The sequence below is a fragment of the Peromyscus maniculatus genome, chromosome 16 (genome assembly GCF_049852395.1).
Source record: "Peromyscus maniculatus bairdii isolate BWxNUB_F1_BW_parent chromosome 16, HU_Pman_BW_mat_3.1, whole genome shotgun sequence".
Lineage (NCBI taxonomy): Eukaryota > Metazoa > Chordata > Mammalia > Rodentia > Cricetidae > Peromyscus > Peromyscus maniculatus.
In genome coordinates, this window is record NC_134867.1 from 54,295,302 (window position 1) to 54,311,696 (window position 16,395).

Here is a 16,395-nt window from a genome sequence, read left to right on the forward strand (position 1 = left end):
CAGGAGGAAAAAGGACAAGCTGCAAGAAACACAGTGTTCCGTTTCCGGTGACAGTTAAGGATGACAATGGAACGACAGTAAAAATTCACTTCAGTCCTATTCACAGAGATGGCAAAGTCTCGAGGAACTGGACAAGGCAGTTACAGTGTTTAACTGCCAGAATCAAATAGATCCCATGCATACAGTGACTGCAAGTGTGGGAATGCCCACAAGTACCATGCATGACCCGCAGGAGTCATGGAGCAAGTTAGTAGAGAAGAGTGATGCCAGGAGCAGAAAAGAATGGAGGAGCAGGAGGTAACCCTCTCACAAGATCTACACATAATGCACCCTTAGGTCATAATGCATAACCTAAGGGTCATGGGCGGGGTTCAGTGCATATCTGAACCTATCTAGAAGGATAAAGGCATAAGAGTCCTTTCTTTCCATAAGATTATATCAGAGAAGGCTATGCCTATAAAAAGGTAAGTAACTGGATATTCACTTACAAACTAAATTCCCTTATGCTAACACAGATCACAAACAAGCCAAAGGATAGAGTTGTTAGGAAACTGAGTTCAAGAATCGGCAGGACTTTGCAAAAATTTCAAGACAGATAATCTAAAGGTGTTTCTTTTGTTCTTTGCTTCTGCAATATGTCCACTATGCTATTTAGTGGTGGGAAAATACCAGGAGAGGGGAGCAGGAAATTTCTATGAAGCTGAGTTGTTGTTCAAGGGTCTGACTAGATATTCACTCAAATTGAAGAAGGCAGGAATGGATATTGAACAAAAATCACCAAAGTAATGGGATCAGTCTCAGGACCATGTGATGTAACAGAGACAAGAATGACTGTGGCTGGAGAAGCAAGGGAACAAAAGCAATTCCAATGCTCTGGGAGTGCAAAGATAAAGTGTTTTCACATGTCCTTTAGATTACCCACTTCATATACAACTCCTGACATGGGGAGAACACTTCAATCTCAAGATCATTTTAGAGATCAGAAGCCAGATTTCTGGTAGATTGGGGACTTTGTGAAAGATAAGCAGAATGGCAGAAGACATGTGTGGTGATATATTGTGTACCCCAATAAAGCTTACCGGGGATCCGAGGACAGAGCTGGCTACTAAATTAGACATAGAGGCCAGGCAGTGGTGGCACACACTCTTAATCCTATCACTTAGCGGGCAGAGATCCATCTGTCTGTGTGTTCAAGGCCACACTGGGCTACACGAGAGAATCAGAACCAGGCAGTGGTGACACACACCTTTAATCCCAGGAAGTAATACAGCAGGACACAGAAAGGTATATAAGGTGTGAGGAAACAGGAACTCGCTCTTTTGAGGCCAAGGATTTTGTAGAGGTAAGCTAATGGCTGGCTGTTTTGTTTCTCTGATCTTTCAGCTTTCACCCCAGTATCTGGATCTGGGTTTTTTTTTTTTTTTTTTTTTTTTTATTTTATTATAAGGCCTTTTAAGATTCGTGTTACAGAGATAAGAGAGAGAGATAGATGGGAGTGTAGCATGAATCTTAAAAGGTCTTATCAATAAAAAAACAAATCCGGAGCCAGATATTGGTGTGAACGCTGAAAGACCAGAGAGACAGAACACAAGCCACACCTAACCTCACCTTGTCAACTCCTCAGCGGATCCCGTTTCCTTAAACTGGAAGCCTCTGCGTCCTCATCTGAATGGATCTCAGCTGGACTGCTGCTAAAGCCTAAAAGCTTAAGAAGCTAAAGTTCCTGTTCCTCATGCCTTATATACCTTTCTGCTTCCTGCCATCACTTCCTGGGATTAAAGGCATGTGTCACCATGCCTGGCTGTTTCCAGTGTGGCTTTGAACTCACAGGGATCCGGATGGATCTCTGCCTCCGGAATGCTAGGATTAAAGGTGTATGTGCCACCATTTTCTGGCCTCTATGTTTATCTAGTGGCTGTTCTGTTCTCTGACTCCAGATAAGTTTATTAGGGTGCACAATATATTGAGGCCCACAATATCACCGAGAGAGAGAGAGAGAGAGAGAGAGAGAGAGAGAGAGCGAGCGAGAGAGAGAGAGAGAGAGAGAGAGAGAGAGAGAGAACAAGCACACACATACATGTGGGTGCCTGTAAGACTGAAAGAAGGCTTCAGATCCCTTAGAGATGGAGTTACAGGCAGTCAGCCACCTGAACAGGGTACTGAGGACTGAATTTGTGTCCTCTCAAAGAGCAACAAGCATTCTTAAGACCTAACTGCTGAGCTACCGACTCACCTGTGCTATTTATGGTCATGAAAGTTCTAGTTGCAAGGAGTATGTTATGTCTACAATAGAATATAGAATATATTATAGAAGCCGAGCAAGTGTTTTTCAGAATGAGTATGTGCCTGTCAATTATAAAGTGGTGCACCAGAAATTTGAGGACGGGAAGAGTTTCAGAATAACAGAAGAATAAAGCTAAGAACATGAAAAACTTTTCAGTTGGAGAGTAGAGAATTAAGAATTTGTAGTGGTGCTGGATTATGGAGTTCTGGGATTTTCCCACATGATTCAAATTGTCTTACATACAAATAGTAATATCTTAATAGAAAATTTTGTTTCTCTTCAATGATTTCTGCTCCCATTATAATTTGAAAATTAAAGAATTAATGGCAATGGAAATTTTTTATAAGTATTTTAATGAAATGATGCCTCATTAATCTTTAATGTAGGTAGATAAAGTTCAATTGCTCTATCTTTTTTAAGGGAATGTTTTAAAATGAAGTTCTATGAATCTGTGTGTATAAAACTCAAATAATGAGAATTTGGAATCATAGTCATATGCAGAGCTATTCTTTATGGACCTATTATCAATTTTCTAGTCCTATCTATAACTCACAAAGACAAGGATGTTTAGGCTAAGTGAATTTTAATGACATTCATTGTTTCTTGGAAAACATCTCAGTTTTGGCAACAAAGGAATATTCTATTATATAAGAGGATGACATCATGCTAGGAGCTGTGAGCTTTCTTTTTTAGTTTCAGTATTGTGTTCAAACTTATTGTCTAGTCTATAAAACATTTTCCTGTTAAGATATGGATAGTAACTATTTAAAAAAATGTGACCATTTTTAAAAACCCCAAATCTCAATTCTAACATTTAACATAATGTTCTTTAGAACAATTTATGGCCAATATATATAAAACACTGTATATATGAATGTACTGTCTCGTATCAAAGATTTTTCAATATTAGAAATATTAACTATGCTCTCTGACTTATGTAGTTCATTTCTAAAACACAATCAAGCACTAGTCTATGGAATGTCCTTTCCCAAAAGGAATCAGTTTGTCATTGTCTTAAGAGAACGTCAGTCATGAGACATTTCTAATATGCATTTACAAAGTCATCCTTGTTCAGATCTGTTCCTTGTTTCTAAATTTATAGTACAGAATGAGTCCTTCATTGTACCACATATAAGTACCATGGATATTGTATTTTTCTTTTGCTTCACTGTGGATACCATCCCCTCACAGTTAACAATCCATGTCAATCAGGATGTTGTGAGCTCAAAGGGTATTCTCTGTAATTATTTAAAACTTTCATTGAGCCAAATCAAATATGATTTCTGAGAGGTAAAATCAGTTCCTCTGGATCATGACCAAACATGGGGACCTGAAGCAGATAGACAACTTTCCACAAAAGAATTTTCAGTGACCCTTAAGTGTGCCTTGGTATCACACTATACTATTCTTTACTAGCTAACCAGAATCTTGTGCAGGTCATATGATGTACTTCAGTTTTGCATTATTATGATTAGTAACTATGGGGCTATGTACTTCATTGCATGAAAGATGAAAAGACACAGGTAAACCAACTTATTGAGGCTTATAGATATTTGCTGGAGGCATAGATTAGAAGCCAGATTCCCTCATTTTCCTATTTTAATCTATTAGAGCACATTTCCCCAAAGTAATTTTATATATATATATATATATATATATATATATATATATATATATATATATATATATATCTGATTCAGAGTATGAGTCCATTTTGGCTCAGTATTACAATTACCAGATTTTCCCCAGAAAATATTTCTGACAATTGTTCCCACCAGAATTTTTATTTTGCCGTCAGTCTGACTTGCCTTAATATGATTATCAGACACCGGGTTCTTTACAAATAATTATTCCTGATTAGCAGAAAAAGAACTACTTGTACCTTCCAGAACACACAGCAGTTGGCTTAATCCTGTTCTTTTATTTAGAGTGAATAACCGCCCTTTGAAGTGTTTGCAAAGTGGGCAGTATGTAGAGTGAACAGTGATTAAGACATTTTGATAGCAAGTTCAGGGAGTCATGCCATTACAGATTCTAGGTCATGCAGATCCCCCAAACAAAAAACAAATAGGCTTATCAACCTTTCCTACACATGTTCCATACACATGTTCGTTTTTCTAGAAATATACTTTGAGTTTGCTTCAGATCTTTATGTTGTGTTTTAATGGGTTCATTCATTTATTGATTGGTTCATTTAATGACTTCATCAGAGGCACTAACGGAAATAACATCTATATGCAGGCAATACCAATCTCTCACTGCACAACAGAACCTATGCTATGTACTGGGTATGTGAAGACAAGTAAACAGGATCCCATCCCCAGAGGAGCAATTTATGACTGAACAGTGAGAGGATGTTGTTCAGTGTGCCATGGAGACATGCAAGCAAAATTAACTTCAGGGATATTGGAGGCAGGACTAGAAGTTAGAGGTGATGCTTGAGCAGTCTTGATAGACAAATAAGAAATTAATCTGCTCAAGAAAGCCAGAACAACACTCATGGGAAGACAGCTTGTTTGCAAGAGCATGGGAATAGAAAAGAACATGGCGAGCATGGGGAATTGAAAGTAAGGGAGGGGCCTACAACAAAAAAACTGGGCTTGGTCAATTAGGGTCAGCCACAAGAGGCACTCAAAGAAATCTGACTAATTCTTAAGCAATGAAGTCAAAATAACCTTGTAGTGACAACAGGTTACCAAATTCATGGTAGAAAAGGGCTCTGTGTTCATTGGTTTCTGAAGTAGATAGTTGGGATGGTTTGGGAGGATTGTTTGAGAGATGCCATATTCAAAGCTGTTTGCATTAACTTGAGGTTAAAAAAAAGCAATCATATGTTCTCAGGCTGTGTCTAGATAAGTGTTTCACAACCTGTGGGTCAAGACCCCTTTGGGGTCACATATAAGGTATCCTGCATATCAAACATTTGCAGTATGATTCATAACAGCAAAATTGCAGTTATGAAGTAGCAATGAGATAATTTTGTGGTCAGGGATCATGGCGACATAAGAAACTGTATTAAAGGATCACAGCATTAGGAAGCTTGAGAACCATTTCGCTAGAGGGAAATGTAGCATTTTTAACTACTTTATTCTTTTCTTTTCTTCATTCAGATACTGGTCTCCATCTTAGCCCCTCATATCTTGCCTGACTCACTCGTCTCATAGGTTTTGCTGTATTGTCTAGTTGACAAGGATTGCCAGAAGTATTTAAATCAAAACACCAACTGCTTGAAGTGAATGAAAACTAAGAGGTTTTCAAGATGGGAGCCACTCTTCAAGTGGTGTTGCCTAGTATTTCATTAACAAAAATCTGTCTGTCTATCTATCATCTATCTATCTATCTATCTATCTATCTATCTATCTATCTATCTATCTATCTATCTATCTATCATCTGTCTGTGTCTGTCTGTCTATCTATCATCTATTTATTTATCTAACTGTATCTTCATCATTTTTATAACCATATATACACCATGTTATATACTCTCTATATGCTATGTATACACAGTACAAAGCATATATATATATATATATATACATATATATATATATATATATATATGGGAGACAGAAAAAATTGAGAGAAAAAATTGAGAGAGGGAGTATTTAGGTACAAAGGACACAGTACCCATTACTAAAAATGATTCTTGCTTTTGCAGCTTATAGGCTAGTGGTAGAAATGCTATATGAGTGTATTACTACAGTTGATTCTTTTTTTTTTTTTTGGTTTTTTCGAGACAGGGTTTCTCTGTGTAGCTTTGCGCCTTTCCTGGAACTCACTTGGTAGTCCAGGCTGGCCTCGAACTCACAGAGATCCTCCTGGCTCTGCCTCCCGAGTGCTGGGATTAAAGGCGTGCGCCACCACCGCCCGGCAGTTGATTCTTATAATTTGAAAATTCTGTGTTTTAGGGTTTTTGCACGTGTCAGTTTGTAATCATATAATTAATACTCACTGTATGTCTTAGGCATTGTCCCTAAGCACGTGTACATACACAGTGGCAGAAATATTTAGTGGCCTGACGTTTGCTCTTTAGGCTGGAGTCAGGGCAAAGCCCTAAAAGGGAACTTGTTTTCATTATTGCACTGTCAACCAATGTCATTGTGTCGGCTTTGATCAGTCTGGCTAGCTTGCTCCAGGGATTCCCTGTCTCTGACTTCCTTGTGCTGGGATTACAGGTAGGTCATCATGCTCACACAGATCTTATATGGGTCCTGGGGTGTATCAAACTCTAGTCCTCAGGCTTGGGTGGTAAGACCTTTATTGGGTGAGCTAACCAGCTCTTGAGCTTCTCAACGTAGTGCGGGAGTGTTGTGCAGTATTCCTAAACACAGGGAAGCGTGGCTGTTAGTTATTTCCCAATCAGGCCTCATTTGTGCTGCTGCTGACTGTTTTCCATTTATTTCGTTGCTGAAGTTGGCAATTATACGGAACACACTGTCATTAACCAGAACCACACAGCACCAAGTTACGTATTGATGGACCAAAGAAAGAGTTGTTTCTGCAGGCTCCATGGCACCTAAACCTGCTTCTAGGAGGAACACATTCACCATCTACTAGCTCATGGTTTATAGAGAAGAACTGATGTGAATAATGGGAAGTGACCATACACTTAAAAAAATATGGTTATGGTATTATAAGCACTTCAGGGTTGGTAGCTGGAATTAGTTTAAATTTGTGTTTTGTTTTGAAAATGCAGGTGAAATATTGGGATGGACTGTTGGAGAGAACATGTTTAAGGACACAGTCAACTGTTGACATTTTAAAAGAGAGTTGGTATATTCAATACTTTTTCTATTGCTGTGATAAAGCACTATGATCAAGGCAGCTTGTGGAAGGAATGGTTTATTTGGTGTACAGTTTCAGAGGGGTAGGAGTCCAGTGTGGCGGGGAAGCATGGCAGTGGGCAGACCTAGGAGTCAGAGCAAGAAGAAAAGAACTCACATCCCCCACAGCAGTGATGGAGCAGACAGTGTGCACAGGAAGTGAGGTCGAACTCTAAACACTCAGAGCTCCCCCACCCTGATGTGCTTCCTCAATCTCCAAAGGTTCCTCTTCTTCCTCAAACAGTATCACCAACTGGGGACCATAGGTTCAAATACTGAACATTGAGGGGCATTCTCATGGAAACTATAACCCCAGCATTTGGAACACTAAGGAAGGGGTGTGGCCACTGGTGGGTTGCCCTTGTTCCAGCAGATCCCTCCACACTCATGAAATGGGGGCAGCATATAGATCTTATATTTTGTTTGTCTGAACTGCTTGTGGCTGAGGACAGACAAAGATCAACAACTACATTTAAGAGTTAATCCCTGTAATAAATAATTATAATGGGGAGTGACCAGAACAAAGGTCACATTCTTGTTTAAAGAAATATTTTATTAAAAAATTACACTTTACATTTAGAACATAAGCATTCATTTTCTTCTTCCATCAGGAAACTAAGAAGTAATTAACAGAAGAATAAACCATCGTGGACTCCTGGCATGCAAAATTACTTTCCTTTCATGAATAGAATGTAATTAAATGCAAGCCGTTTTTAATTATAAGAAGTTGAAGACTTTTATTTTGTTTGCCTCATTTTTGGAACTAGCAGGGGTTGTTGGTTAAATCTTCTATCTTTTTTTTTGAAACACAAATTTCTTGTTCAACTTATTAATATTATTTTTGTTTTTGAGATTCTTCGTTATATATTATGGCTTTTAGAGAAATATTTGCATGATCCAGAGAGGCAAGTTTTGACTCAGAGATTAATCATCTGAAAATGATTTTCTTTTACATTTTACATATATTTTTACAAAGGTGAGCAAGGGCAAATCTTTACTTTCAGAGAGGAATAAAGTGAGGCCCAAAGAAATAAAGGGAACTTGGTAGTGGGGGTTTGGGACATTCTTTGGACTAAAGAGGCACTGCACTGTGCAAACCAGAGGTCCCTTCTAATGCTATTGAGAAGCCTCAGGGAAACCACAGCAGTCCCCAAAGAGCCCAGGTTCCTGTGTGGAACTTCTGCAATGGATGGATGGCTCAGCTACTCTGCTCATACCCGAATCACCCAGCAGCCTCACAAAATCTCCTCTGCCTCCTTGTTTATTTGCTCTTGTGCCGACAGAACTCAGCTGTGCCCATGCAATGGTTGCAGAGGTGGGAGCTTTCCAGGACTATTGAAATATGAGCCCCAGGAACAGGAAGCGGAGCAAGCCCCAGTGGCCATCAATTAGCCACGTGCCAGGAAACTTCAGCACGTTGGACGTTTCTGCCTTCACTAAAATCTCTGTTTTAAATATTACTCTTCAACAGCGAGGGATATAAAAATGGGAAAGAAGATTATACCTTTTGTCACGGGGTGGTGGGTGGTGACTTCCCAGAGTGCAATAGGTGACTGTCACCGAGATGAGGCAATGATTTGCCTCACCCTCTGTGCCAAGTACACTGCCTTCCTGTGAGTCGAAGCGTTTCAAATATTGTACAATTAACTGCTATCAGCTATTGTGTGTGATCCATCCCCTCTGAAAGAAAGAAGCAGGATGCGTAAAGAATTCTTTTAAACAGTTCTCAGTTTGAAATGCAACAGGAAATCCAAATATCCATTTTGAATGGGGAGCAGGCCTTCAGACCCTGTGAAACGCGTAAGCAGGTGACTCATAGTAGGATGAGAGCAAGAGGAAGAAGGGAAGTCTAGTCTTTTCTTCCAGGTTACAGATCACGTTGGTGGGAGTCAAGCTGTCCAGTTTTTATTTATTCTAGAAATCTCCAACTACAACACTTCAAAATACCCCAAAATTCAGTCTGAGGGAAAAAATAGTTTAGTGGAGTTGCTGTGGGCACTTCAGATACCAGGCGACGAATGCAGGTTTTCTTCGCTATTGGAGTTCTCAAGTGGCACGCTTCCTTTGAAACGGCCTTTAAACAGCTGCGTTCCCAGTGCCTACATTTCATTCTGATAAAAAAAAAAAAATAATGTCTCTAAAGCTCAGTTCTCATGTGTGCTTGGAGTGCTTGCCAACGTTTGTGGTAGTGTTCTAAGGAACTGTAAAATCTCATGTCTCCCAGTTAGGTCTGGAGCCCGTAAGATACACATTTCCCTATAAGAAATATTGTTGCTTGCTTAAATGTGTGAGGGAGTGTGTTCATGTGTTTGTGTGTGTGTGTGTGTGTGTGTGTGTGTGTGTGTGTGTGTGTGTGTGTGTGTTGGTGTATGTTTACATGTCTGTTTGAAAGTATAGAGGTCAGAAGACAACAACAGATGTCATCCTTACAGCCTTAGGAATACTGTCCACTTCCACCAAGACACCGTTTCTAGTTGGTCTGGAGCTCATGAAGTTAAATTAGACAAGCTGGCCCAAAAGCTCCCAGGATCCTTCTGGCTTCCCTCCCTCTAGTTTTGGGAATACAGGCTCATGTCACCAAGCCCAGCATGTGTAATGGGCTCTAGGGATTAAACTGAGGCCCTCATGTCTGTGCAGGAACTTTGTTGCCTGGCTCATTTCTCTAGACTTACAATTGTAGTTGCTTTTTCAAATTAACATATCATTGATTTTCAGGGTTTATCGTGTGTGTGTGTGTGTGTGTGTGTGTGTGTGTGTGTGTGTGTGTGTGTAGCTTGGAGGACATTTTGGGAGTCTGTTCTCTCCCATCTTGTTTTGAGACAGGGTCTTTCTTGTTATTTCTGCCAATGCACTGTGCCCTCCAGGCTATTATTCTCTTGACTCTGCTTCCCATCTTGCAGTAGGAGTGCTGGGATTGCAAATGCATGCAACCACAGCATCCATCCTTCTATGTGGGGTTTCAGGGATTGAACTCAGATGTTGTGGAATATTGCTTTAACTATGTGAAGGTATGTTACATTTGTTTATGCTGCCTATGTGAATGAGGTAAAGATGTGTTACATTTGTTTAATTATGTAAAGATGTATTCCATTTGTGTCACCTTGCCTGCCTAATTGGTCTAATAAAGAGCTGAACATCCAATAGCTAGGCAGAGAGAGGGATAGGTGGGGCTGGCGGGCAGAAAGAATAAATAGGAGAAATCTAGGGTCAAGAAGAATGAGAGAAAAGAAAGAGGAGAGAATGAGGAAGAAAGAGAGGGACACACCAGGTCCAGAAGCCAGGAGGCAGCCACCAGCTAGACCTAAAGATAAGATATACAGAAAGAAAGAAAGGTAAAAAGGCCCGCAGCAAAACATAGATAAAGAGAAACAGATTAAAATAAGAACTAAGCTAGGGTTGATCATCCAAAACTAATAATAAGTCTCTGTGTCATGATTTGGGAGCTGGTTGGTGGCCTAGAAGAAAGTCTGCTACGCTTGGATCCTAAGGATTGTGTGGCATGCACATTTACCTGCTAAGCCATCTCCCTAGCCTGGTAACTCTCTTTAGCTGTGAATAAAATTAATTAAGTAGAATTATTTTCTCCAGTGTATCATTGAACTTCATGGTAATGGTCCAAAAGAGTTTCTTTTATCGTAACATTTCTAGTGTTCAGGAGAGGTGAGATTTTTGTATGTTTGTTGGCAGGTGATTTAGGCTCTGTGGTGATTGTATAGAACCCACAAAAGGTATATGATCTTCCTCTGCAGGATGGAAGTCAAAAGCAATGCCTAACACAGTCTGGTCCAGCTGTAGGCAGCTGACCTCTCACCTACTACTTTCCATCTACTCAGCTCTGTTCCAGCTGCTGAATTCCTCACTCCAGTGCACTGGTCACCGAGGGTCTGTGGTAGACAGCCCACTAGAGGTACAGAAGCAAACATTCTCTGTAACTACAGAAAGCAATTTAGCAGCTTGGCTGACCTAACTAGAGGATGTAAACTCCACAGAAGCAGGATTCAGACAAAACCAGTCACTCAAGTAAAAGAATGTGGAAGCTCTAGACCTGGAGCGGCCAGTGCTACAACTTCTGTCCCAGGCTGAAGGCCTGAAAATTCTATGGAGAGTCACTGGTGTAAGCCATGGCTCAATGGCTGGTGAATCTGCTATCTGATGTCCATAGCAAGGATAGCATGAAACACACATACCACACGCATGTACGCACACACGCATGCTTGCCCGCATGTGTTGCCCCTCAGAATAGGGCCCACGGATACACAGAAGTTTCCTTTTCCACTTTTCCTCCTAGCCATGGCCTCAGCCTGTTACGTGGCTTCATTCACATTCAGGGCAGATCTTCTCTGTTCGTTTCCTTGAATCATATGTCAATAATCTCAGGAAATACCTGCTCCAAACCCACATACCTGCAAGCCTGGATTACCGATTCTCTAGGCAACTGTCAATTCAGTCAACTTGGCAGCCAGGATTAACCACCACAGAGCTTGATTATTTGCTTCTCCTTTGGACTATACTATCTTTTCCGGCTGATATTTAAATTGGCCGCTTGTCAATTCTGACGGAGCCCATAGACTGTTAATATACTTCAACATGCTGATCATTTAAGATTAAGACCTTCAGAGCTGATCCGACACTTGGTACTCAATAGCCCTGTACCTGCTTACAGACGGTATCCAACAAAGTGGCAGAGGATTCCCTTTGTGTTTTCTGACCCAAGTTTCACTAAGGAAACTCATAACTCAGAAAGAAAGCTTGAGAATATAGGCCCGCCTGTACAGACTTTGCTGCAAGGTATTTCCTACTCACCAGACCTAAAGGAAACCTCTTACAAGCTATTTCTGGTCCCAGGGGCTATCATTTTATGGACAATCATTGCCTCCCTGTGTCCAGAATCACCTGCATGCCCCAGCTTCCGTCCCCTCTCTCAAGTAAGCAAGTGAACCCTATTGCGTTATACGGTAATCTCACCCTTGTGATTTTCTCTGTGCAGACTGATAATCTTTTCTGTTGATCTGGGTACATCAGCTCGTCCCACCAAATGCCCGTTTTTCCTATCTGTCTTTCTATAATTGCAGTGTACCCTGTACTTACTTATTTTGCAAATGTTATCAGTCTGACATCACTTTTGGTCTAAGGGCTGGGATTTTTATTTCTTCATTCCACAGAGTCACCACAGCACTGGCTCTCAGTGAATAATCCTTTCATGAATGAATAACAACAGACCGGTAGTCCAAGGTGTGAAAAGATTGGGGGCCGTAAAGTTTTTCAGGGTCTTGGCACAGCGTGTGATGAGGGTGTCAGAGCACTTAGGATTTGTCACTAAGGGACAGAATATTTTACAGTGTATGCAATTTATATGTCTCCCTTTCCAAGCAGGAGCATGTACTGATGTTTTATATTTTTCTCTCCACGGCTCTGTGTCTATACAGAGGGTGCTTGGGTTTGTTCTCGGATATGACACATATCCCACTCTTAGGAGACACTTGAGTTGCTGCCTCCCAAGCTGATTCAGCTGCAGCAGACGGACCCCGTGTCTTCCCTATCACCGTCACCGCAGTCAGCTCCTCTCCTTGTTTACCCGAAATAAGAGCTAATCACAGCAATGTCAGTGTTTCCTCGGGGGAACTCGGTGACATGAATTCCACAGTGGCGTCGGTGGCAGACTGGAAGAGGCCCCTGTCTCCTTCACGCCTCCTCAATCTGACACAAACACAGAAAGATAATTGCCATAGTAAATTCTAGTGGTGTTTACTCAGAGCTGGGTACTTGTCTCCAGTTTTATTTCAAGTGCACAACAATCCTGCACTGTATGGACTGCTCTTATCACCACCTTACTTTTGAAGGTTTGAGACACCGTTACCCAACTTGCCTAAGGCTATATAGAAAGGACCAGTGCCAGGAACACTTTATCAGCAGGCTGTCGCTAGACTGAATGCTTTTAATCACTCCTAGATGACAGGGTTTCTATCCGTTGTCATCTACAGCTTCTTCATGCATATGTATGAAATCACGACCATCTTTGCCATTTCAGCAAACAGCCTTCTCTAGTTCATGAAGCATTTTTTTTCTCTTGAATTGTAACAAATAACATTTTAAACAACTACTTTATGACGGTTTTTAAGATTTGTTAAATGATCATGTAACCCTTAGAAATCAACTTACCACTTTAAAATTCCTGGGGTCTTACGGGTTATACTTTTAAACACAGAGCATATTCTGTTTGCCTAAGCATTGGTTAGACTGTTTTTCATTGATGTGTGATTTTCTTCTTAGATACCATCTTCTCAACGGTCTTTACTAATGTAGTATTCCACTATTTCTGCCTTTTATGCTCTAGTATCCATGGGAAATGCATTTCCTTGAAAGTTTGAAAGAACCACATATATAATGTTTTTAAAAATTATTGGGCATGACTGTGTGTGTGGACACAATGTGTGAGAAGGTGCATGCATCCTACAGTAATCGTGACGCCAGAGGCCAACTTTTGTTTCTCTCTTGCCAACTTGATATGCCCTCTAGGGATAGAAATCAGGGGGACAGGCTTTTACGGAGGCCACTTTTACCTGCTGAGAAGTCTCCTTATACTGACTACTCACGTAGTTACTTGCCCTAAAACCTAGCAACTATAACTACTAGTTATACTTACCCCTTTCTGTCTATCTGCCAGCTTCTTGATTTTCAAATTCAGTCTCTGGGGCTCTTTGGTCAATTCTGTCTTAGTAAAAGGACTGGTGTTCATGATGTTTGTTTTCAGGGCAAGAATGAATTCTCACTTGGGCGGTCACATTATTTCACCCAAAGTGTGTACCCAAAGTGTGTGTGCGTGCTCCATAAATGCAGATGATGAAGGGATGGGAGTCAATGCAAATAGAATTGAAATCTCAACAAGTTGAGCCCTTAGATAATTCTAACATACAGCTGCAATTTCTGCAATATTTTCTGAGTCATGTCGATTCAGTGACCAGCACACCGTTTACTTAAAATTTATTTTTTTATTTATTTCTTTTTATGTGGATGGGTGTTTTGCCTGAATGTATGCATATGTGGTGCCCTTGGAGGCCAGAAGATGGTATTGGATCCTCTGGAACTGGAGCGGCAAATGTCTGTGAGTCATTGTGGTGAGTGCTGGAGATCGAATCTGGTCCTCTGGGAGAACATCCAGCGTTCATTTCTCTGTGCCACCTCTCCAGCCCCTAGCTTTTTGATTCATGAACATTCCATGTTGTTTCACTTTAGAGGAGATATTTGTCTTCAATTTGAAATCTTACACCTATATGTGGTATACATTTCTCTAGCAGGAACATGACCAAATATGATTGTACCAATGCCTAGGGATTTTAGTTTATGAGACTGTTTTATGTGACTCTAACAAATCTATAACCAACAACACAAAGCAAAAATTCTCAAATTCAATGCTGCCATGAGTTTACTGACAATGTCCGATGGAGTTTATTTAAAGTAAATATAAACCTATGTATTGATTTCCCATGGTAACACTAAATATGAAATTTTATCTCATATTAATTACTAAAGAATATTCTATCATGATTGTGATATTTTCCATTCATCCTTCAGCAATTCTGCTTTTTATCCTCCTGGATCAGAGTCCTTCATCTTTTTAATTTTATTGCTGTACTCTAAGGGATGTCAAAGGTTTTCTTTCATTATTCTTAACAAGAGATCATGTGCTTATTAGACATTTGTAAACCTTACCTAAAAACTGGTATGATCAGGTTTGTGCTGGTTGTTATCGGCTGTGAGCTTGTAGGAACTCTTTATATATTTCTTGTTGTTTTTCAACTGTTAGTACTGGGGTGAGGGTTGGGCAAAAGTTATGTGTTAAGCTCTCTTTCATTTCCTGTGTTACTTGTCATGCTTTCAATATGAGTTGTGGAAACATTTTCATATGCAACTGTATTGTCCCACTCGGCAAATTAACTTTTCATTTTCAAGCCATTATTTCAATAAGTGAGAAAAAAATTACTTGCATGTAATTCATTTTGCAAACTTGCTTGGGAAGAGGGTAGGGAGAATGAGTGTTTGCATGTTCGTGTGTGTGTGTGTGTGTGTGTGTGTGTGTGTGTGTGTGTGTGACAGTAGACACTGTGAAGGTAGCTTGCCAAGAGTAAGTAATGCAGATTGTCCTTAAAAATCTTGATAGGTCTGTCTGCTGAATGAATGAAGTAATTCACAGGTCTTAAAAACAAAGCTGAGGTAAAATGGGGAAGGTGAGTGAGATGAAAAAAAGAAGAGAGAAGAGAGAGATGTACATACACAGAATAAGAGAGAGAAATGAGAGAGAGATTTCCTGTCCTTTCTTCCTATCATCTATCTGTCTGTCTGTCTGTCTGTCTTTCTATCATCTACCCATCCACCCACCTATCATCTTTCAAACTTCTAGCCATTATCCACCTCCCTACTTACTAATCTATTATTTGTTCCCCTATTACTTCTGATTCTCTATTGAAAGCCAGTTTGTTTCATTAATTTTTTTTTTCTCTAAGAAATGGTTAGGTCCTAAGCAAAATTATTCCCTGATAATGATTTTTAAAAGTCTTATAATTTTAGTTCACATGTGTAAGTTAATGATCTACCATGAATAAGTCTTTGTTTATGTTATTAGGATAGATATGTTATCTGTCTTTGTTTGGGTTTCTATTGCAGCAAAGAAACACCTTGACCAAAAAGAAAGTTGAGGAGAAAAGGTTTTGTTTGACTTACACTTCCACATTGCTGTTCATTATTGAAGGAAGTCAGAACAGGAACTCAAACAAGATAGGATCCTGGAGGCAGGAGCTGATGCAGAGGCCATAGAGGGGAGCTGCTTACTGGCTTGCTTTCTATGGCTTGCTCAGCCTGCTTTATTACAGAACCCAGGACCACCAGCCCAGGGATGGCATCACCCACAGTGGGCTGGACCCTCCCCCATTGACCACTAATTGAGAAAATGCCTCACAGCATCTCATGGAGGCATTTCCTCAACTAAAGCTCCTTCCTCTCTGATTGACTCTAGCTTGTGTCAAGTTGACAAAAACCCAGCCAGGACAGTGTGCAAGGTTGTATGTAACACATGCGGTAGCTTGGATGGAGCTCATACATTGGATGCTGCACCCTGTTGTGACAGTATTAGAGGCAGGGGGACATCATGAGGGACAGCCTGTTAGGAAGAGGATGCTGCCTTTGGAAGTGATAAACAGTTGTCCTGAGATTCTAGTCATTTCCTCTGAGAGGAGCTGCTCTAAAGGAACGACACTGGACACTGTCCACCCTCCAGTTTCCCGCCTTTCTGGG

General features: G+C 40.4%; 1 long non-coding RNA gene across 1 annotated transcript; it reads left to right on the forward strand.

Annotated features, from left to right (window-relative positions):
• Positions 1-389: 389 nt before the first annotated feature.
• LOC143268980 (uncharacterized) lies at positions 390-7,847 on the forward strand. Its single transcript, XR_013045235.1, has 3 exons — positions 390-464; positions 6,318-6,459; positions 7,719-7,847. It is a non-coding gene; the product is annotated as an uncharacterized LOC143268980 (long non-coding RNA).
• Positions 7,848-16,395: the final 8,548 nt, after the last annotated feature.